We start from the raw sequence: 25537 nt of genomic DNA on the forward strand, positions 1-25537 counted from the left end.
TTTATTATGGCCTGTTTAGTCTAGAGAAGAGAAGACTGAGAGGAGGTCTGATCAACATGTACAAGTACCTTAGGAGTGAATGTAGGGAGGATGGGGCCAAACTGTTCTCTAGTGACAGGACCAGGAATAATGCGTGCAAGTTGAAATATAGGAAGTTTAATCTCCATATGAGGAAGAACTTCTTTACTGTGAGGGTGACAGAGGCTCACAGTACAGAACAGGCTGCCCAGAGAGGTTGTGGAGTCTCCTTCTCTGGAGATCTTCAAGACCCACCTGGATGCCACGCTGTGCCACGTGCTCTGGGTGTCCCTGCTGGAGCAGGAGTGTTGGACTCGATCTCTAGAGGTCTCTCTCAACTTTAACCATTCTGTGATTCTGTGGTTATTATTATGCCTCATGCCTAAGAGTTCTAGCCAAAGAAAAGCTTAATTTCTCTCTTTAATCAGGATAAACTGGTTATTGTCCTAAAGAAAGAAGGAAAGGGCTGGGAAACAGAAAATATTCTATATTAGAGAACTGTGAGACAGAGAGATTAAATTATGCTCTGTGGATTATACAGAGACTGCATCTGTATTTGTAAGGTGGTATCATCAAAGTATGGGCTTAAATATTGTCTATGATTATCCGTACTTCTTGTCACCATGGAACCTGGTGTGGTTATGCCTCTATTCTCATGGGCATAATTTGCAGGAGAGCACAAACTCTCCTCATATGAGCAATGCCACTAGTCTTGGGAGAAATACAATCAAGCCCAAAGGTTTCTGGTTCTGCTGAACTACTTGACCTCATGGCCAGAACAAAATTTGTCCCTGATGATTGGTTTGTTGGACCAAGAACTGGTCTGGAACCTATGACATCTCAGATGCAGGCATATTTGAATTGCAAAAACAACCTTTTTTTGTTTTTTCTTGTGCAGCTTTCTTTCCAAACATACGTACCAGCAAAAGATGTATCTTTCCATTCTTGCTTGCCTGGATCGGCAAAGAAAGCGATCGACATGTAAATAAATCCACATGAGGGAGAGTCATTCTTTAATTAGTTGGGATTAGATGATGCCTGGAAGGCTTATATTGGATACCATTAGCATCATGCAGTCAATTTATCTGCTGTGACTTTTGCTTGTGAGACATGCTTATGGTTTGGATATTCATAATAATCATTAGCATGGAGAACTGCTGCTTCATTTGAAGAGGTATGAAGAGTTTACTGTGGATTTTCTTAATTTTTATTCCTTGTTTGACTGTTTTGAAAGCTGTAGATAAATTTGTGGAGGGAAAAAAAAAGAAATAGAGATATCTATTAATTCTAAGTAGTAGTACCTCCAAGTGCAAACTGTTTGCTTTGTGAGCGTAAATACTAGCATCTTTGGAAAAGCAGAGTCATTACAGATCCTATCTATCTCATCCATATCATCTGCATGTCATTCCATGTCTATGACCTGCTGTGCTCTAGCTGAAGACTGACAGAAGAATAAACATAGTTCCATTAACTGAACAAGTTAGTTCAGTTGTAGGACATTTTCCTCATCATTTTCCATAGAGAAGGGGATTGTTTTGGAGGATGCACTAATGGCACCTCAGCTATTTTTTTTTTTTAAAACTGACTTGAAGGAAACTTTTAACTAGATAACATACCTCTGTGCAAGGCTTTCAGAAGAACAGGTTCAGAGAACATCACAAAATTACATGCAAGTGAAATGTCATAATTACTTGGACAAGATTGTACATTCTATACCTTAGAGCCATGTCGAGGGTCACTCGAATATTGAGGCTCACTCCACGAGTCGGAGTGAGCAACACTTTAATATGAAGGGGGTTTAACTCGTGGCGACTGCCAAAGCCTTCTCCACAAGCTGGAGTGAACAACACCTCTATGGGAAGTGAAGTCAACTCCGCTCTGCTGTTGTCTGTAGCAGGGCTTTATACCTGTGCAGGTGGGCATGCGCTGAGGAGCAGCACTCATTGGCTACAGGCTCCCAGCTGATTGGTTCTCCTCCAGGTGTTCGGTTGCTAGGCGTCGGTCCAGTTCCCCACAAACTCCACTTTCCTATATATTCTTACTAAGGCCCCAACATCTCCCCCTCTTTTTTCAAAAAAAAAAAAAAATTAGCAATAAACATTGCAACATTTACAAAGTAACAAACATAGCTGTAAGTCTCAGCATTTCCCCTCTTTTTACAAAAACAAAAATTGGCAATATCATGCATCAAAATATTATAAACAAAGACAAAGCAACATAGTTGCAAACACAAGTATGATCATTCTGGTCACACTTTTATGATAATGTTTCATTTTTAAATTCCCAAGACAAAAGAAAATGGTCTCAAAGGAATACACAATTTCATTTTGCTTACAACCACAGAAATTCTTCTTGGAAAGGTAATTGTGCTCTTCATTTCAGCAACAGGAGAATGAAAAAAATCTTGCCCTTTGGAGCTGGGGAGGATGGGGGTCCAAGTTAGTATGGTCAGACTGGATATGCTATCATTTTTAGTTTTCAACCGCTGGAAAGTTCTTCCAGTCACGGAGTCCGCTGCTCTTTTCAGTTCCAGATCTTGAGGAAGCTGTCCCACGATCCTGTTGCCACTGCCATTCCATCATCAGTCACACCTAAGCAACTGACACAGTTATCATGACCGGCAAGGACACCTGCTCTATCAGCTTTCAGTGTATCCCAGACATTGCAGTTGAAGTCGTCATAACCAGCTAGGAGGAGACGTAGCTGTCCCAGATTATAAGCTTGCCATCCTGGGAGGCACTGACTAGAAGCCTGGAATCAATCCCCCAGTGCATTGCTTAAATTTTTGCCAAGTGTCCCCAGAGTGTTCTTCTAGTACACATTTGAATTCTCCCCACGGGGTCAATGTTGGCTGTGATCTGAGCCAAGGTGGCGTTGGCACATGCTTTCCTAGCATCCCTGATTTCATTTTTCAGTTGCTCGGCCTCCTGGCATAACTGGTCAAGCTCACTCATTTTCCCGTGCTAAAGTTGCACTTCACTGCCACCTCTGAGAGGACCACAAATCTGCCCTTCCGTCCGCTGCTCATTAACCTGCCCGGTTCGTCCGCCCGCCCGCCCTGCTCCCAGCGACACTGCAGCTTGGGGGGCGGGAGAAGGAGAAGAGGGTGGCGGTTGGGGGGGGGGCGGGGGGGGAATCGCTGGCTCTCAGCTCCTCCCCAGGGGACCAGTGCACATCAATTCTAATATGTGCACGTCAGTCTCTAATCACTGTGGATTTTGCCACAGAGAGGTTGACTCCTGTGCTTCCGCGGGTTGCGGTGGAGAGTTCACAGAGGCAGCCATTGTCTGGGGATACTTGTTCGCCGCGTCCCTCAACGCGGTGTCTCCCGTTTCCCTGTATCGGCATGCCGTTCTTGCGGAACCGTGATCGGCACTCCGCTGCCTTATGCCCGAACCTTTGACATCTCGTACAGGTCCCATTAAATCCTCTCGGGGCCATACTTTCCATCCTGAATCTGTTAGGACACTTCCTCCTCATGTGTCCTAATCAACCACATAGGAAACATGTTCCATAGAATATCTAGAAAGGGAGACAAGAGATTTCTTCTCCTTTAATTGCTGCGGCCAAAGCCGCACCATGTATTTTTGCCTTTTGTTCTTCCTCCATCATTGGCGCTCGGGCACAGGTCTCTATCATTTGGACAATTGAAGCTCCTGGTGGCAAAGTAGCTAATAGTTGCTTGCAAGTTTGGTTTGCGTTTTGAACTGCTAAATCTTTTGCCAATATTGCTTTCATTTCCGAAGGCACATTAGGTGCCATATCCAGGGCTTCCTTCAGCCGATCAACAAAGTTGAAAAAAGACTCATTCGGCTTTTGTATTATTTTTGTGTATGGTAACTGTGGCGTTCCTATTTGTTGTAGTGCAAGAAAAGTGGCTAGCGCTGCATTTTTTGATTGCTGTAGTATCCTAGGGTGGAGCGCTGCCTGGGCCTCGGTTGCCCGGTAACGCCCATTGCCCATCAGTTGATCAAGGGTGGCAACCCTTAATGGATCATCCATACTGCGATTTAGATTCTCCAATTGTTTTTCCTCTAATCTTTCCTGCCATTTTGCTAACCAAAGCATATAAGCGGTAGAGGAAAGCAGGAGCTCCATTATCGCTCTGCTATCCGCAGGCACCATATGGGAATATTTAAACAGAGCAGAGACCTGATTTCTCACCAACTTATTGTCGTGCCCATACTGCATTATGGTTTTTTGTAAGCCTTGAACCAGTTTCCAATCGAGAGGTTCCCACCTAGGGCCCTGGGCTCCCGTTACTACAGGAGCTGCTAGTGGTGTTAATACAAATTCTCCTTGTAACTGAGCATTCTCTACGAGTCCTTTATACCGTGCTCCCGCATTAAATGTTGGATCAACAGGTGGCATTCCCTCATCATTACTTCCACCTGTAGTGGCTGGGAGCTCCCGCAACAATCCTTCTTCAGCTGAGTCACTTCCTCCAGCTGCTTTCTTTTGAATCTTAGGAGTATCTTTTCATGCCTCCCACTGCTCCAATTGTTTGTCTACATTTTCCAACCCTTCCACTATAGCCCTGTGGGCAGCCTTATATGCTGCCTTCACATCTCTGGCCTTGGACCCACAGTCTAATTGCCGCATTTGTTCTAATAATTCTGTCATTCTCTCTGCCTGTCCCCGAAGTTCTTGTCGCATTTTTTGAACCACGGCATTATCATCGTCCGATCCATCTGGGATCGGTACTTTAACTGGGTCCACTTCCATTTCGGGCGCTGTGGGGGTTGGTCGCTTTTCCCCCTCCCATTCGGGCGCTGTGGGAGGTGGTCGCTTTTCCCATTCGGGTGCTGTGGGAGGTGGTCGCTCCTCCCCCTCCCATGGGGGGAGATATTCATCCACTCCCCCCCATACTTCTCGTTCGGCCAAAGTTACCGGACATGCCTGTTTAGGTGAGGTTACCTTTTTCTTATTATCTATTTTCTCATACTGATTTGGCTTAGTATTGTTAGTATACTCAGAACTTTCAGACCCATTCTCCTCTTCTTCTCCATGGAGCGCTTCCCAGAAGGCAATAGTGACTAACCGCTCAAACATAGGCCATATGAGACGATATGTTTTTGTGAGGCGCCACGCTTCCTCTGAGCCTAATTGTACACCATCCCATAGTTCTCTTCCTACTCGCTCCCATGATTCAAATTTATATGCTTGGGAAGCTTCTTCTATGATTTTTCTCTTCTTACAAAATAGCAATAAATCAGTTAACTCGGTTTTCGAGACCTCAATCTTAGTTTTTTGAGCAAGCCTTACGAAGCGTTCAACAGTATCATGTTCCATTGCTGTTGCAGCAACTTCCACTCTAGATGCGCCAATTCCCATTCTGACTCACCAGGTCGTGGTCACAATCCGCTTTTCTCCAGCAAGATCCCTCGCGTTCTCGCACGATCACGTCGCCCACGATCACGTCGGGGTCACCAGATGTCGAGGGTCACTCGAATATTGAGGCTCACTCCACGAGTCGGAGTGAGCAACACTTTAATATGAAGGGGGTTTAACTCGTGGCGACTGCCAAAGCCTTCTCCACAAGCTGGAGTGAACAACACCTCTATGGGAAGTGAAGTCAACTCCACTCTGCTGTTGTCTGTAGCAGGGCTTTATACCTGTGCAGGTAGGCATGCGCTGAGGAGCAGCACTCATTGGCTACAGGCTCCCAGCTGATTGGTTCTCCTCCAGGTGCTTGGTTGCTAGGCGTCGGTCCAGTTCCCCACAAACTCCACTTTCCTATATATTCTTACTAAGGCCCCAACAGAGCCACATTTTTAAAATAGTTTAGGCATATTACTTATTTGAAAATCATTGAAGGAGTTATGCTTATAAATACATTTAATGTAGCAAACTATTAAAGAGATATAACAGAATAGCAGCATTCAGTTTATTCATGATGTCAAACATTAGCTAAGTAGTATAAGCATTAGGCCAAAAAAGTATTTGGACCAAAGCTGTATCCCTGCCATTAAAAGGCATCAACAAACTGAAGGATAAATGGATGGATAAATCTAGGACTAATAGACATAAAAAGAAGAATGAAAGAGATAAGGTAGAAAATGTAATGTAGTGTCCTCTCATAACTTACACTGAAAAAAAAATGCTAAAGATTCAGCATGAGAAATACATCAACAGATGAAATTTCCCAAAGTCTGTGTACCTATTTTAATGTATGTTGGTGACAGACCTCTCATTTACAGGGATCCTTGAAGATAGAAAAATACAATACTTCAATAACTTCTTCCTCCTTATTGTATCAGCTTTTGAAGGGCAAGGACGTGCAGTTCATGAAAGTTTTCTACATGAATGATTAAAAGAATAGAGCCTTAATTCCTTAACAAGACAGGCTGCTATGGATGTTATTCTAAAAAAAAAAAAAAAAAAAGCTGTGTTGATCATCCTAGAGCAAAGAAACACCAATTTATACCAAATGAGAGCCTGTCTGTTTGCATTTTTCTTCTTAAACTTGCATATTTTAATACCAAGCTTCCATCTTGCATTTTTGCTTAAAGATGCAACAAGGCATCAGCCACATCATCTCCTTCATAGTCTTTTTGAATTGTGTCCTATGACCTATTTCATTAAAGCATATTGTTTTTTGAAAACTTTTGTGCATCGGATAGCATGTGATGTTTGCGAGTAGTAAATATGCCTGAGTACCACTTTGAAAACACCTATTCTTAGTACTTAAGCTTTTAATTGTTGATTAATTGTTTACCCACTTGTTAGTTATTTGGTCTTTCTCAACATGGAGAGCTGCTTCTGCAAGAAGGGAGTTGCACAAGAATCACAAAACTGAGAATCATATAGTTGGGAATTTAATACATCTCTGGAGATCATCTGCTCCGAATCCAACAGATGCATGATACATCACTATTAAACATAGTAGAACTACCTAAACTATTTGCAGAAGACTGTACCATCTCTGCATTTTCAGTAATAGTTTATATGCGTCCTTACAAGTATGTTATGTAATTTTTCATGTGTGTGTATATATATATATATAAAATATACTTTTGTTTTATATGCTTTTGTTTACTTCTGAGACAGAAAAGTCTCTGGGAGTGCCACATTCCCTATCCAGGATCATAATTATTACACTGAAGATAGGATCCAGAGCCTGTCTATTTGTTTAGACTCACTATGGGCTGTTTCTGGGACTGCCCAAAATTTCCACCTGGAGAGCTCCTGTAGCAAACAAATATCATTTCTGTGGCTCTTGTCCCATCCCTAATCATGGAGTGAGTCCAGCCAATGCTGTCTCCTGATTCACCAGACTTTTTTTTTTTTTTCTTCAGCAGAATCTTTGGATTCACTCTTACAAAAGCATACAGCATCCTTTTTTTTTTTTTTTTTTTTTTCATTTTCATCTAATTCATCATGATTAATTTGCTCTACTTCAAGGAGTAGCCACTCCATTTGCATCTTACAGGCACAAGCTACTAGTTCAGTTTCACACTTGCGACTGACTTAGGGAACTCAGTTAAACACACTTCCATCCACAAAATTGGAAAATGTTCACTATAGCTACTTAATTATGTCTGAAATATGGCTTTTCTGTTGGCTTTGTTGTGGGTTTTTATTATATTAATATTATTATTTTTTATGAAAAAATGCACAGAATTCATACACAATTTCAGGTGATCACAGGCAGTCCTCTGATTTCCATTTTTTTCTTCTGCCTTTATTCACCTGACTGGTCCTTTAGAATGAAGATCTGTGTGCTTTTAAGATTGGGAATTTCAATATACATTTACAAAAACTTTTGAAGATAAATAAAATACACAAATGTAATGAAAATCCTCTTTAATATCATGGAAAATAATACAAAACATGGTTTATTGCTAACCACAGAATTTGTTTCCTTGGTGAAATATATGCAGTCAGTTTAGTCCTTTTCTTTGTTTATCTTTAAAGGCTTAAGCCAATAAACATCATAGTCAATAAAACATTTTGATAACAGTTTCCTATTGAAGCATGTACACTTTTTTTTTCCTCCCTATTTAAGAAACATGATGCATTCTTGCTTTTTAACCATGGATTTCTCTCATGTCTCTGGTTGGCAATCATGCTTTGAAAATGTTGGCACAATAGCTCCATTGTCCTTAGAGTAAGGCAACATGACAGAACATAAGTTATTCTCTTTATTATCTGCTTTGCAAGATGTAGCCAAATGTTTGCAGTTTGAACTCAGGGTGAGATACTGCATCTTTAAAAAAAAAAAAAAAAAAAAAAAAAGAACAGCAGCTGGTGATATGCCTGGTAGAGAGCAGTGTGTACTCTTTCCTAAAGTACATCCAGCTTTTATCTTGGCAGTGAGCCATGCCACATACATACAAAAGATAATCAATGAACTGACTCAATATTTGTAATGTAATTCACAAGATGAATCTATCTGTGATTGAGCTAAATCTTCAAATAAAGCACTTGGGAAGAAAATGTCTTGGGACTTCAGGAATCTTTGGTTAACCTTTGTGGGGAGATATAAGTAAGTATCCATGATATAGACAGGACAGTCCAATAACAGAGCTGAAGACACTAATGCTCTGGTTATAATGTGTTAAATACTTGAAGAACATCAAAAATAATACAGTCTGTTGCAGGCAGAGCAAATTTTCCCCCTCCTGCTCCGTGTGTAAGAAAGACCCCACATGAACCTGTTTGTGCAAATTGAACATAGTACCTGCTTGAAATGGATGGTTACGGGTAACTCCTTCCTTGTCAGTACTGTTCACTGTGATGTCTGAGCATAATTTTGAAATGAAACAAATAAACAAAACCTGTCAAACTTCCCTAAAAATTTCCAAGTTGGATTGGAAAACCTTTGATCTTAGAAATCTTTGTGGTGATTATGATAAATCACTTTAACATCCAGTGCAGCAAGGGACTGAAGAGACAAGACTACATGTGCGTGAATGAGAGTCGTGGAACAGGGTAATGTCTCAAGTTTACATTGACATGCAGCAGAGAAAATTACATAAAATACATCTCTGGCTTTAAGGTGCAGCAAAAAGTTCTCTGCTGTTGAAATATGGGCTCAGAAAGTTTGCCAGCCTTATGATGTACTGTTAATAAGGTGGGAAGGCAATAAATTAAATGAACTACTCATACATTGCCAGATATCACTATTCACTGATGACTGCTACAATTATCACTAGGTAGCTTGGCACAACTCCAGGCACCCAAATGTAAGCTTAGGCTAGGATGTGCCAACAAATGAGCAGTTCCTCCACTCTGTGCTGCTGTAATTACTGCTAGCTTTGTGCTCACTAGCCATATGGCATCATCTTCCATTGCAAAATGCACCTCACTTCAGATACTGATACCTCACTTGTGAGCAGTATGGATGATGCACCGTGGGTTAATTCCTTGTTTACTCCAGGTGATACATTTTTGTTGGTTTATGTATTGTGCACAAACATAAATCTTATTCTAATTAAATTGTTTCTTATTCTTATTAATAAAACTTTGGTTTGGCCATGCCTGTAAACTTTGTATCTTCAAAGAGGAGTAAACACTAAATTCATTCCCATTTGGACAGGTGGAGAATTTCCCCAGATCTTTGTTCCATGTTTGCAGGAGAAGAAAGATTTTCATGTGCAAGTGCAGAAATGGAGAAAAATAAGAGACAGGAGATGGAGCTATAGTCTGCTACCACCTCCTTTGCATCAGCCAAAAGAGCCTGCTGGGAGCGCACAGGGAAGCATGAATGCATGTACACACACCATTTTGCTGCAGAAGTGCATTGGCTGCAGTTAAATTCCCCATGGCGAGTTGCTTGTGAGCGAGCGAACTGCAATAACTGTCATTAGTTCAGACAGGCTGAAGGATGATGCGATTTAGAACATCCATGTTAAGGAACACCGAATGGAAGATGAGGTGTGATGTGCCCATGTCCTGACCTCACCCCAACCTGCTGATGGCAGCTAGTCATCCCTACCAAACCTTCAGGATATGGAGCAAAAATAATTGAGGCACGTGGTTTGGGAAGGTGCTGTGATGTGCTCCCATGGTCAGGAGTCTGAAGTATACTGCAGATCATGTCATGAGACCAGTGGAGAAGCACACTTATCTTATAAATCTATGCCCTAACTATCAGGATATAGAGTCTATTTCTTCTGATGAATCTGAAGCTGAAGTTCTGATGGCTGAAGTTCAAAGAATAATAATTAGGCAACAGATTCAGCCATTTACTGTGTTTTCTGCATTTAGAAGCCTCATTTCGATCAGAGCAAAGGCAGAAGTTTGGATTGATTCCACAAGAGATGAATGTTTTTATCACAAAGCTATTGGATTTTTTGAGGTTGTAGTATTTCTTTTTCCTTTTATTTTCCAAACGTCATGCCAAAGATTTGATTTTACTCTGACCCTGAATGCAGACAGATAATAAGATTTACAATTTGCATTTTCTAATGTGTGTGTGTATAGCATACCTAGTTGTAAAGCAGAATGCTTGTTCTATTATTCCTGCTAATAACAGAAGTTAATGATTCCAGAGTATAAGTGCAAATTTAAGAAGTATAACTATATACTTCTTATATACTTCTAAATATGTCTTTCTTTATCGTTCCTGGGGAGCTAAAAATTCTACTGGCAAAGTCATTCTCTCAAGACATATTGCCAACTTAAATGAGATAATGTGTTCTATATTTATTTGCAAGCAAGTAGAATTCAGAAAAGTCAGTCTCAAAATTAAGTTAACAAAATGTCTTATTTCTATTAAAATACATATATAGGGGGGTAATCTCTTTAAGGACGACCTAACAGAGAGCAGTTCTTGCGTGAGGTCTAGAAGGTCCAACCTAACATCCTTTGTCGTGACTGGACACTAGTTCAGACTTCCTTTTTTATCCTCCATTGTACCAGAATACGAGCACTAGCAGAGATTGGCTACTTGAATAACAGACTTTCGGTACGGGACAGGTGCATGATTCTCACATGTTATGGATATATGGATACATATACACATACATACGCATATACAGATACAGATATGGATATGTATGGACATATACGTGCAGACATATAGATTGCATCAAAGTTCATGCATCTTTGTGCAAGTTTCTAATGCAAATCTGATTCGAGCTAGTGTTCGGAGGCTCTAGAGGTGATCAGAGTAGACACACTGCCCATAGACAGACTTATATGTTTGTGAGTTTCTGCTCAGCCTGGTCAAAAGTGCGGGCCTAGTTTTACAGGAACTTTTGGTTAGAGACAAAGAACATTTTACGCTTTTCCTTTTTTTATGTATGACAAAATTCATCTCCTTCCATTGAGGCCTTTGGACATGGGAAAGATTTGGAAACATGGGAAAGAAATTACTAGAGGGAAAAAGGATCTGAGCTTCTAAGTTACTTTGCTTAATGGATATGATGTATATTTTAGTGTAAGTATGCTTGCATAAGTATTTCCTCTGTGTTCCTAACTTAAATTCCAGATACTTTTTGTGAGAAGTACTTTTTTTTTTTTCTTTTCTTTTTCCTGGCATTAATATATTTCTAAATAAATAAGAAATTAGATATTAATATGGTATATATATTTGAAAAAAAATATTGACACAAATAGATTAAATTATATAACATTAAATCAGATTTGATGAAATTAGATATAAAATCTAGAGCATAAAAAATTAGTTTCCTTAGACACAAGGTGAGAAATTCATCTTACCTAACCTTAACTGTCTAAAAGTTAGCAGTCTGGACTATCATTTAGGATCATAGTACCATCAATGAAGAGATAAATGAGCAATTCCAGAAGGTCATTCATCCCGTTTCAAGGTAACTGTCTTTAGAGATGCCAATCTCTCTCCTTCGATCCTTTGATACAGTCTAGGTGACTAGCTTAGACTGGATGACTATCTTTTACACAGAGCAGATTTAAACAATCATATTCTGTACTAGACCCACATTCATCCATAGCTGAGGAAGCCCTTAAATCATATATAAATTATTTATCTCACTGATATTAGAAGCAGAGAGACTATTTTGGAAAGTACAATTGAGTACTTGCATTTTCTTGTTTTTTTTTTTTTTTTTTTTTTTTTTTTTTTTTTTTTTTTTTTGTTCTAAGCATGTGCTATTGACCACTAGGAATAAGATTTTGGCCTGTTTTGATATAATGAAAACATTTTTTATCTTGTGGCTAAGCAAGTAGTATGCGGCATTTTCTTCTGTAAAATTTAAATATATCTGTCTATTATTTTAACAGAAGTATTTAATGTCCCATAGTTTATCACATTTAATTTCTGCAGAGGTTCCGATAATTTCATCTGAAGTTCAGCCCCCTTTGGTAGCTGTTCAGACAGCATTTTCAGAAACATTGAATTTCCAGTTGTCAGTAGACTATGAACAGGAGGAGAAAGAAATTTAGCAATTCATGGTTTTCCAGTAACTATGGAAGGGCCTTGTAGGGTTTACCATGAAGCCAGAATGACACATGGTTTAAAGGGAATTGTGACTTTAACCTAACTCTGGAAAACATGAATCATAACCAGTTACTGAAACAAGTTCCTGAGGCACCTGCCTGAACATAGGGCAGAATACAAAGTGGATTCCTGCAATATATTAACCAAGTATCAAGTGAATAATGGAAAATGCTATAGAAGATAAAAGAGAACAGAGGAATAAAGTTTTGAAAGAAAACATTAATTGAAGTCTTCTATTAATAGAAAGCAACTTGATATAGATAACACAGATAATTATCTGTGAAGTAACGTTAAAACATTTCTTGCATTTCTTTTCACCAAGCCATACTCAGGAGCTAGAATTTTTTTATCATTCTGCATTGATATACGAAAATCAGGACTACATGGAGTGTTAAAAATAGAAGGATTCTGAGTCTTGGTCCTCAAGTCAGCCTCGAATGATTTATTATTAGAGAGCTATGGGTTTAGCTGAAGTGAATGCCAATGGGAAAATATACTTTACTGGATTAAATGCCTTCTACTCAGAGGTTTAATAATAAAATGGGGTTTTCTCCAGTCTGGCACACAGTGATTCATGTGACAGAACACCTTGGTGTTGCACTACAACCCCATGAGGTAGCTGTGTGTCTGGGACAGTAAAAAATCTGCCATTTCTCCTTACATTCTCTGCACGTTTGCTGTTTTTTTGGTGAGGGGTAGGGGAAGGAAATGGGGAAAGAAGTGCCCACGAACCATTCAAAACCTCCCCTTCCTCTCTCTCCCACTGTAGAACTTGCAATTCTTCTTGAGGCATCTGTAATAGCAGTGTTTACTTAGAGAGTTGCTGGAGCACTCCCTATATCCAATGGCAATTTAATCCCATTAATAGAATTTGACATGTTACCCATTTGGCCAGATGCAGATATCTTCTTTTGGACAAGACACATTGTGTCCTAAACTCCATTAACCATCTTGCCTTGCATTCCAGGGGCTGCTAGGGGAGCCTAGGGTCACTTGCTGGCATGTAGAGGCTCTTACATTTGTGGATATGTGTGTTTAGTCAGAAAGGCTCCATCCCACCAGCATCTGGTGCCAACAAGGCAACCAGCTGAAGCCATGCTTAGATGTTTATCAACTCTGGAGAGTAATGGGATGTGACAGCCCCTCTCCTTCAGAGTCACATTCATTGCCCTCTTCCCCTGCTTTTTTCATTTTTTTTTTTTTTCATTTTCTTTTCCTAGAAAAGACAGCAGACCTTTAGAAATCCTGTGCCTGCCCCTGGAATGTCACTATGGTTATGGCTACATGGTCTAGTTTCAATATTATCAGTGGCTTTATTAACCCAGATTCATGCATCAAGACTTGTAGAGCTGGAGAGAAGTTTAAGAGATAGAGAATCATAAAATCAGAGAATCATAGAATCATAGAATGCTTAGGGTTGGAAGGGACCTCTAGAGATCATCTAGTCCAACCCCCCTGCATACGCAGGGACACCTAGAGCACGTGGCACAGGACTGTATCCAAGCGGGTTTTGAAGATCTCCAGAGAAGGAGACTCCACAACCTCTCTGGGCAGCCTGTTCCAGTGCTCTGTCACACTCACTGTTAAAAAATTTTTCCTTAAGTTCCTGTAGAACTTCTTATGCTTCAGTTTGCGGCCATTTCCTCTAGTTCTGTCGGTGGCCACCACTGAAAAGAGACCAGCAACATCCTCCGCACTCCCTCCCTTGAGGTACTTATACACACTGATTAGATCCCCGCTCAGCCTTCTCTTCTCCAGGCTGAACAGGCCCAGCTCCCTCAGCCTCTCCTCATAGGGCAGATGTTCCAGGCCCCTGATCATCCTTGTGGCCCTGCACTGGACTCTCTCCAGCAGCTCCACATCCCTCTTGTACTGTGGAGCCCAGAACTGGACACAATACTCCAGATGTGGCCTCACCAGGGCTGAGTAGAGGGGCAGGATCACCCCCCTCAACCTGCTGGAGACGCTCTTCTTAATGCAGCCCAGGATCCCATTGGCCTTCTTGGCCTCATGGCTTGACCTGAGGCTTGCTGCCTCATGGTCAACTTGTCGTCCACCATGACGCCCAGGTCTTTCTCTGCAGAGCTGCTCTCCAGAAGGTCAGTCCCCAGCCTGTACTGGTGTCTGGGGTTATTCCTCCCCAGGTGCAGAACCTTGCACTTGGCCTTGTTGAATTGCATGAGGTTTTTCACCGCCCAGTTGTCCAGTCTGTCCAGGTCCCTCTGGATGGCAGCACAGCCCTCTGGGGTATCAGCTACTCCTCCCAGTTTCGTGTCATCAGCAAACTTGCTGAGGGAGCACTCTGTGCCTTCATCCAGGTCTTTGATGAATAAATTGAACAGGACTGGACCAAGGACTGACCCCTGGGGGACCCCGCTAGCCACAGGCCTCCAACTAGACTCTGCACCGCTGATCACCACTCTCTGGGTCCTGCCATCCAGCCAGTTCCTAATCCACCTCACTGTCCACTCTTCTCTCCCACACTTCCGGAGCTTGCCCAGGAGGATGTTGTGAGGGACAGTGTCAAAAGCCTTGCTGAAATCGAGATAGACGACATCCACTGCTCTCTCCTCATCTATCCAGCCGGTCATTTCATCATAGAAGGCTATCAGGTTAGTCAAGCAAGATTTCCCCTTGGTGAATCCATGCTGACTACTCTTGAGCACCTTCTTGTCCTCCATGTGCCTGGAGACAACAGCCAGTATGAGCCATTCCATCACTTTTCCGGGGATGGAGGTGAGGCTCACTGGCCTGTAGTTGCCTGGGTCCTCCTTCTTGCCTTTTTTGAAGACTGGCATGACATTGGCCTTCTTCCAGTCTTCCGGCACCTCCCCTGTTCTCCAGGATCTTTCAAAGATGATGGCGAGCGGCTTAGCTATGACCTCTGCCAGCTCACGCAGCACTCTGGGGTGCATCCCATCAGGGCCCGTGGATCTGTGGGTATCGAGGTTCCTTAGGTGCTCTCTGACCCAATCTTCCTCTACCCAGGGCAAGTCTTTCTCTCCCCCAGCTTCTTCTCTTGTCCCTAGGGTCTGGGGCTCTAATGGGCTGCCCTTGGTAAACACCGAAGAAAAGAAGGCATTCAGCAACTCTGCTTTTTCTGTGTTATTTGTAACCAGGGTGCCTATCCCATCTGCCAGCAGACCCACGTTTTCCCTGATCTTCCTTTTGCTGTTAATGTATTTGAAGAAATTTTTCTTGTTATTTTTAACGTCCCTTGCCAGATTGCGTTGCAACTGTGCCTTAGCTTTCCTTGTTGCATCTCTGCATTCCCTGACTACGTTCCTGTATTTCTCCCAGGGGACCTGTCCTTTTTTCCACATTCTGTATACTGCCTTCTTCTGCTTGAGCATTGACACAATCTCCCTGCTCATCCACGCAGGTCTCCGGCCCCCTCTGCCTGCCTTCCTACACACAGGGATGCACTGCTGCTGGGCGTGAAGGAAGTGCCGCTTGAAAACTAACCAGCTCTCTTGGGCCCGCCTACCTTCTAGAGCTCTAGAACATCTATTTCAGTCCGATTCACTAATTCACAAGTATGCCTACGTTCCTAACAGGCATTTCCTCCTCTCAGTGTCTAAAAATAAGAAGGAAAACAGAGATTTCACAGGAAAAAATGGACTGTTTGCACTCAGCAATGTCACCTGATTCTCCTTATTGCAGCACCTTTGAAAAGTGGGAAAGAACCACCATTTAAATGATTTCTTTCACCTTTTAAAGCACAAATAGAGGACATAACAGATGTTAATATAAGCTGTGTGTTGAAAACTATATTAGTGTTCAAAATAAGATGAAAAAAAAGTAAAATCAAATACTCAAATAAATAAAATTGTTGGTCTGGCAATAGTTTGATTGATTTGCCGTTTTTAATAGCTGAAATGCAGCAGAAATAGACATGCAAGGAATCATTAGTGTCATAGTTGAAAACTGCTAAGGAACAGGCACCCTTTTACCTCATATATACTTGAGAAAACAATAAGCCACTAAAGATCCTGATTTTAATTGTGATATACACCACTTGTGAATGTCTGAAGGTGGCTCACAGTCTCTAGATAATGTATTGTCAACCAAAGCTTAAGACGGAGAGCAAACAAATTACCCCCCTTACACTGACTATGTGGTGGTGAAATCACCTACCTAATTTGCTATATATACTTAAACTTACATTATAACTCACTGGCTTAAGATGTTCTTTCATTAAATCTGTGTAGGTAGACAACAGAGTTTTGCAAGTCCTTAGTTTCATCCTCGCAAGTTATGTTTAGCATTTTCTACTCAGATAGTTAGAAATGCTCTCCTCTATTCCAGCCTATTTTTTTCTTTTCTTTTTTTTATTTTATTTTTTTCTCACTAAAGCTTATTCTTCTAGGCCTTCCTCAGTAGCCATAGGAAACAACCTATCACTACCAATAACTATCCCACTTACAGCTATGTTTTATATAATGATATAAAGATTGACAGCACATTTCCACAGCATTAAAAAAAAAGAAGGCATTAAAGGAAGAAAGGGGAGGACTCAGCAAAACTCAAAAGAAAGCTTATTAATAGAAGATTTGTAAGCAAAATATAGGTTTTCTGACTGACTGATCCTAGCCATGTTTTTTTTTTTTTTTTTTTTTTTGCTTTACCAGATTGTGGTAAACCTGTGGTTGAATGGTTGTACCCAGGTTGCCTTTATTCTGCATACTGGAGCAATGCTAATAGATTTAACAAGTTACTGATCTGAGTGCATGGTAAGACATCATCAGAAGTCCAAGTACAAAACCTTTTTCAGTACATTATCCAAGCCTGAATACTTTTTTATCTAGGACAGTTTCAGCATCATAAACATATTAACTTTAAAATACACCTCTCCAATTTCACATTAGACTAAACATGGCACAACATTTGTAAAATGTGGCAGCTGTTAAAAGGAAGTCCAGTCAGGTTTGTGCATTCACTTTAAGCTGTTATGATTTTATACCTTTGGGCCATATAAAAGCCTTTCAGCCTTTGTTCCTTCCCTTTAAAAGCTTGTTGATCTTCTAAGTCGCACTCCTGCCAGCACCAAGAGCCTCCCAGGGAGCCAGTGCACATGCACAGCACGCCTGATGTTTGCTCAGGCTCCACAAAAATCACACACGGGTGTGTTCTTTTATTTCTTGTGTGATATTAAGATTGGCTAATCACACCAAGCCCTTTTTTGAAAGCCATGTTGCCTTCCTCCCAGCCACCCTTTTAGAGAATTAAATCTTTGGTTAGTGGGAGGTGTAAGCAGATGGAGTTTCTTTGAAGTTGTCTAGACATCAAGGGATATTGTACATAAAAGTGACGTTTTCAGAAGGTGGCATTTCTGCAGACAGAAAACTATGATGTAACTGGACACCGATCTTTCTCCCCAGTGTACTCACCTTACTGATAATTACTAATAACTACTATTACGTAGCAACATCCACCCTAAGGAAGCCAGAGGGAGAAGTTCTAGAGATGGGAAAGCTTAGTTCATGCAGATTTATTTAAGTGAAAGGGACTGTGCACAAAATTATTGTACAAGAATTATTATATGCTTATAGTAAGAGGTTAGCTCATAGACACTGAGACAGTGAGGGCAGAATTAATAAAAAGATTGGAAAAAAGAGTAAGGAGGAGCCACAGTGGCATTACTATTTTTAATCACTGTGGGCAGCCCAGTGCGAACAGGCTTCAGTACTAGAGAATGATTCCAAGCACACTTGTTCAACTAGCTATAGTATTCTTCTAGTTTCCATTGCAGACTGAATTTCAACAAGCCTACAAATAGAATATAACCTTAGACAGGAGGTACTGTGGATCTGGATTTCCTTAACATTTTCCTGATAGCCAGCCTGTATCAGGAATCTTCTTCTAAGTAGAAAAATCTAGCATGAGTATATGAATTATTTGCATTCATGCTCTGGCTTGATTCTGTAATATCTGCATTTCTTCCCTGAGTTACACTGAGAAAATGTTTTCAAAATGCCTCCCCCATCCACTGATTTTACTGGTGAGATCATTGTTACAGTCACAGATTTAGAACATCAACAAATGTCTACAAAACGCTACCAGCATCTGTAGCAGATGCATGGAATGACCTTCTGAAGATTGCTTAAGGAAACCTTGTAAAATGTTTCTTTGTTGTCTAAAGCCATGTTTGCTGCATAGCTAATGTTTTTTCACTGCCTCACATTCAGTTAAAGACAGTGATTTGGACTGACACCAGTCATAACTTTTCATGCTTCATGGCAGCCCCCACCTAAGCTATTAATTTACCACCTGCTTCAACTCCTGAAGAAATGAGCTGTCAACAATTTTTCTTAAACCCTATTCTAGAGTGCACTGAAACAAAAGGAGATTTAAGTGAATTTAATCTGTTTTCCACTATTCATATAGACTGAAAAAGTTGAATGTTGAGAATATTTACAAAACTTCTGAACCTAATTTTAGTCTAGTCTTCTAAATCCAGTATTTTCTTTGCATGTTTGAAACTCACTTTTTGTAATATTACAGAGGTGGGCTAATAGAGCACTAGAATGAGGATGATATTGATCGCCATTCCCTTAGATTTTTACTGCCATAACAGGGATCAACATGAGATTTAAGATATGGTCCTGTATATAAATGCTTGGTTTGCAAACACAACTTTCCAAAATCTTTGAGTCAGAAATCTATCTGCCATCTTTCATACATCAAGGAGTGTATATACATATGTATATGTATACATAAAAGTATATACATATGTGTACATATATACATACATATATGTATGTATGCGTGTATCCTTCTATCCTCAAAGATAAAATTTGGGATGCATGTTTACTTTAACATATCAGTCCACATTTTCTGGTGATATTTTTGCTAACTATTTGTCTTTGTGATCAAATTTGTGGCCCTGTGCCTTGATTTTTCTGTGTACAAACACCCACAGGAAGCCACTGAATGCTCAGCGCTTTTGGAGGAGTTTGAAGTTAGATTCATCTCTGGCTCATTTAACTACAAATGATAAGCAGGTTTGAATCCAGTTCATGAAATTGCTTGAATGGTTCCAGCATCCCATATAAAATTATATGTTTCAATGGATTTTGTAGGAGGATTAAATCCTTTTGGTTCATTCCATGTCATGAACTATTCACACACAGATCTGTTTAAGCAGGTTCCTTGTTCTGTCCAGCTTTGTGACCACGAGGAGCCAGAGATGTTTTGTGCTAAGCCATCACTCAATGCTACTATTTCTCCTTTTTCACATTAAAAATTAATCATTAATTCATTAATCATTAATTAATTCATTAATTATGACTGGAATGTGGCCATGGATGGCTTTAGGCTTTTCAGGAAGGACAGACTAGGAAGGCAAGGTGGTGGAGTTGCTCTTTACATGAGAGAGAAACTGGAATGTGTGGAGCTCAGCATAGAGGAGGAAGAAGCACGGGTCAAGAGCCTCTGGGTGAGGATTAAAGGGCAAGACTACAGGGACGACACTGTTGTGGGAGTTTACTACAGACCTCCTGACCAGGGAGGGGAAGTGGATGAGGCCTTCTACAGGCAGCTGCAAGAAGTGTTATAATCCCAGGCCCTGTTCCTTATGGGGGACTTCAACCACCTTGATGTCTGGTGGGATAATCACACAGCTAGGAGCAGACGGTTCAGGAGGTTCCTGCAGAACATTGCAGATGATAACCTCTTGATGCAGCTGGTTGATGAGCCAACAAGGGGAGGAGTGCTGCTAGACCTGATACTAAGAAACAGAGATGGTCTAGTGGGAAATGTGAAGGTTGGGGGCAGTCTTGGCTGCAGTGACCACGAGATGATGGAATTCACAATCCTGCAAGGAGGAAGCTAGTTAAGAAGTAGGATTGCAACCCTGGACTTTAAGAGAGCCAACTTTGGCCTCTTTAGGGAGCTCCTCAGAGGAATCCCCTGGGCAAGGGTCCTAGAGGGAAAGGGGTTCCAGAAGAGTTGGCTGCTATTCAAGCACCATGTTCTCCAAGCTCAGGATCGGTGCATTCCTATAAGAAAGATGTCGAGCAAGGCAGGCAGGAGACATGTGTGGATGGACAAGGAGCTGTTGGGTAAAATTAATGAGAAAAAGCGCACATACATAATGTGGAAGAAGGGCCAGGCCACACAGGAAGAATATAGGAACATTGCCAGAGAATGCAGGGATGCAATGAGGAAGGCCAAGGCCCGTCTGGAATTAGAGTTTACAAGAGATGCCAGGGGCAACAGGAAGGGCTTCTACAAATATATCAGCAGCAAGAGGAAGGCTAGGGAAAATGTTAATCCCCTGCTGAATGGGGAGGATGCCTTGATGGCAGAGGATGTAGAGAAGGCAGAGTTACTAAATGTCTTCTTTGTGTCCATCTTTACTGCTAAGGCCAGTACCCATGTACTGAGTACAGAGACAAAAGAGAGAACCAGGAGAGAGGAGGACTTTCCACTGGTTGAGGAGGACTGGGTTAGGGATTATTTAGGCATAAATCTATGGGCCCAGGTGGGATGCACCCAAGAGTGCTGAGGGAACTAGCGGGCGTTATTGCTCAGCCGCTCTCCATCATCTTCAAGAGGTCATGGAGAGCGGGGGAGGTGCCGGAAGACTGGAAGAAAGCCAACATCACTCCAGTCTTCAAAAAGGGCGAGAGGGAGGACCTGGGAATCTATAGGCCAGTCAGCCTCACTTCCTGGAAAGGTGACGGAGCAGCTCATCCTAGAGACCATCTCTAGGCATGTGAAGGAAAAGAAGGTGATTGGGAGTAGTCAGCATGGATTCACCACCAGGAGGTCGTGTCTGACAAACCTGGTAGCCTTCTACGGTGAGGTGACCGACTGGATGATGGGAGAGTCGTGGATTTTGTCTACCTTGACTTCAGCAAGGCTTTCGACAAAGTCTCCCATAACATCCTCATAGGCAATGATGATGATCTCTATAGGTCCCTTCCAGTCTTAACCATTCTGTGATTCTGTGATTCCCTTCTTTCTAAATTGCTTCTGCCCTGCTATAGAGTCTAGAGAGGCTATGAACACATCCTTTCTTCAGAGTCTCCTCTACACCTGTCTAGGTTCTTTAGATAGATAGACTCCTACTTAAAATAATATTGCCAGTTTTCATAATTAGACATAACAAGGTTTCTCTTTCACAAGTCTATTTCAACAAGGCAGTTGAAGAAACCTCAGATGAACAGGTTAGACACCTGATACTCAACAGATGTTATCAATTTTGGATTGTTATGAGGCGAGGAGAATTTTCATATGCTTTGCACTTCATGGGGAGAGTTTCCACAGCATCCACACTCCTTTTTCCATAGGGAAGCAATAGGAAATTATTTTACAACTTTACATCCATAATTTATGATCTTATTTCTCTATTACTCCTTATTAATCAGTACTAAGCATAATCTGCAACATCTGTAATTTGCTTAGAAAGACACCATTTTCATTGAGTACAAAGACACCAAAGACATTAAAACTGCATAGATGAAATACCTAAATCTCTGTGGCACAAGTTTCTTTCCTCCTCTCAAATTCTTTGAGTATTCAAGTCATCAATCTGTTGAGGAAGTTATTAAGTTTAATGTTTAAATCTTCCTGTTTAAAATGTAACTAAACAGTACATTTAAAGTTAAGCTTTTGACTGAACAGAGCTGAGGAAAAAAAATGCTTTATTGCATTGGGACCTTATTATTTCACTGATTTGCCCAAGGTTGTATCATTTGTAATTGAATATTTTGTTGATTTTTTCAGAACAACTAGTTTAAAGAAGGGGAAAAAGTATTATTCATTATTTTTATCGGCGTCTATGAGTGTTTTTCATAGTCTTAGGGTATATACGTTGTTGGGTAGTAAAACAGGAATGTGAAAAAGAATAAATATAAAAAACAGCTTTGCTGTTTCACCTGAGTCCTATGGCTCCAGTTGCTTTCAGCATCTCTATTATGAGCGAATTTCATGAAACCTTTCTAGATGTTTTTTATTTGGTAATTACATTTTGTTTTGTACAAAGATGCACATTTTTGTTTATTATACAGTAATTCAGTTACTCCATGAAAACATTAAATAGTACTGTTCTATTATGAACCTAGAATCTCAGATTAGCTTAGGCCAAGTAATAGCCTGATATAATGAGTGAGATGCAGGTTTCTGACCTAGTATTTACTTACACTTGAAGTAGAAAAGAGATAGAGATGAGAAGAAAAGAAAAGACTGACACACAAAGATTTGCGTTCTCTTTTTACCTGGACAAGCGGTACTAGGCAAAACTTTGATTAGAAAATTGCTTGAAGGTCCTCTCGAAACAGCGAAAGTAGGTCATGAGCAGTCAGTGAAAGACACTGGCTCAAAAAGGGGCTGAGGGTCTGTAGATATGAATTCGTCCTGAAATTCCAGTGTGCTCAGAAACCATTAACGCAGTCCTGGCTGTTTACCTAAGGTAATGCCATAGCTTAGAGAGCAGAAAATGCCATATCCTAGAGAGCATTTCTGAACAGAATGTGATTGAGACTAGAAGAAGCATCGGATGCTTGTGCCCACATTAAGAACCAAATCTTGCAGAACTGGAGAAGGTACAAAAGGACAAAGATTCAGAGGATAGAATAAAGCTTTCACATGGTGAAAAAATTTAAGAGTTTAAGCTATATAGTTTATCAAGCAGAATGATGAAATGTGATTTGTACATTGTTAAGGTATTTTTCATTAATACATTAGCTGATATGCTTCTATTTATCTATTTATTTATTCATCTATTTATCTATCTATTTATGTATTCATTTATTTTTATCTACAGAAAGAGTGAGGCATAGTAAGAAGCAATCTCCAGATACTGAAGCTAGGAAATCCGACTTCAGAGTGGTGCTTAGTCGCAGTCAGTGCAAAGGAGGTTTTCTAAGAGTGTGCTCAGGAGCACGTGAAAGGACTGGCTAGTCACAGGGAAGAGAAATTATCATTATAATGGGAATGAGCCATTAGACCAGATGACAGTCCATACATTTTAGTAATTAATGAGCCCAGATTCCACCAAATTTGTATAAAACTCAAACTTCTCTGTGTTTTCATAACTACTTATATCACGCTTTTGCCGAGGTCATCAAAAGTTTCTTGCAGAACAAGTCTCATCCAAAGTTTCTTCAAACTAAGTATTATGCAATTACAAGGTAGTTTTGAACAATTAAAACGATTGTATAACCTGACATTTAGTACACTGATATTTCCTTTTCTGTATTGTTTTCTAATAAAGTTTTAAACTTCTGGTTTTCTGTTTTTGTCATTTTCCATTTGTTTAGCAATTAATATTTAAATTTACAACTTTTATTGAAAATCAGTAGACAGAAACGTAAGCAGATATCTCTTGGTTCATATGATTCTTATTTCAAATGCACAATGGTAAATCCTTAAATATTAATTGTGTATGAAAAAGTATTTGTTCAAGATTATTTAAATATCCCACTCCTTTTCATTATTTAGAAGCATGCTGCTCATCAGAAATTTCATAGCACAATATTACTGTTTCATTTCATCATAATCCATTAGTCTTTAGTCTCTGTATTCATTTTTTTCCCTCTCTTTTTCTTTTCTTTGTTAAGAACTGTCTTTCCCCATCTCCTATACTTTTAGGAGTATTTAACACAGCTCAGCTCTTATATATGACTTGGATTCTCAGGTTATTAATGATGAAAAAATATATGAATTGGTTTATTATTCAAAATGTAGGTTGTCTCGAATATTACAGTATCAGGGTAATTCGCTTAGTCATAGCATTGCTATTTGGTTGTTATTAGAGTCTTACAATTCCTTTTCACAAGTAAAAAATCTAACTATTTTAATTTTTTTACTGAGAAATGAGTATTTTTAAGAATTATCATTTATTAATATATATATGTCTATTTTTCTTTATCCGTTACTTTTTTTTTTTCTGTGAAATTCTGAGAATGATCTAGGTAAATAACCATAAAGCAGAAAATATATAAACATATTCAGTTGTAAATAGTGAAACATGTCACTTGAGATAAACACATTGGAACAATCCCGATAAATGTTAATAATGTCTTGCAAAGAGATGTCAAGAAAGAATAAAGATCTGTAAGGTATATCATTAGAGCTTTCATAATATTTTAAGATAATATTAACTCAATTCACTCCATGGCAGCATAGGGATTTTAAAAACATGAGATCTCTATAAATAAATGAATAAATTACTAGGACATTTAGGTTCTTTTCAAATTAAAGGGTTCAAGTGTATTTTTCATTTTAAAAAGCATTAAAGATTTTCAGTCGTGAAGAGATTCAGGAGTTAGTTTTGAGAGAACAACACCTATTTTACCAGAGATTTTTATTGTATCCAATCCTACATTCATAAAATTATTAAGATTCATATATATTTTTTACTTCATTAGGGTTTTCCTAGTGAATAGAGAAAAATATTATTTCATTTGTGCCCTCAGGTTCAGATTCTTTCATTACTGTAATGCATTAAAATCAACCTGAGGAAAAAAAAGCCACATTAGTTGACAGGACCTGCTTGTTTATATTTCTTAAAAACCAAAGTTTTTGTGTAGTCTAAACAAGAATATATACTTTAAAAGCTTCTGAGGTTTTTCAGTTCACAAAGAGCAGTAATGCTGTGTGCCTATATTAATTTTTTTGTCATTGTTGAAGCTAGTTACATTTTCACTTTGACTGCAGAACTGATGAAATTGTAATTTATTTAATATTTTATTTTCTATTTTAATTGCAATTTTATCATAAATATTCCTGCAATTGAAAACAATCTAAAATGTTTAAGGAGAAATGCTAAGGTTAAGCTTTCAATTTGGATTCCAGGAAAATACTTGTTCAGCCATTAGCTATAGCAGAATGTTAATATAACTGCCAGGAATTGTTAAAAGAAAAATGTTTGCACCACACCAGAAGTAAATAGATAAATAAATGTAGCTAATTCACAGTAAATGGAAACATATTGACCTACTTTCCTAGAGAATGAAAGAGCTGAATGAAGGAGACCTGCTAGTATAAATTGTGTATTTCCTATGTCAGAAGAGGACACAGGAATGGGAGGGTGCTGACCAAATCTTCCTTGATGGCAGTCTTTCTATTTTCTTCCCTTTGGTGAAC

This window comes from Tinamus guttatus, unplaced genomic scaffold (genome assembly GCF_059628265.1).
Source record: "Tinamus guttatus ecotype Peru unplaced genomic scaffold, ASM5962826v1 Tinamus_guttatus_pri_ptg000038l, whole genome shotgun sequence".
Classification (NCBI taxonomy): Eukaryota; Metazoa; Chordata; class Aves; order Tinamiformes; family Tinamidae; genus Tinamus; species Tinamus guttatus.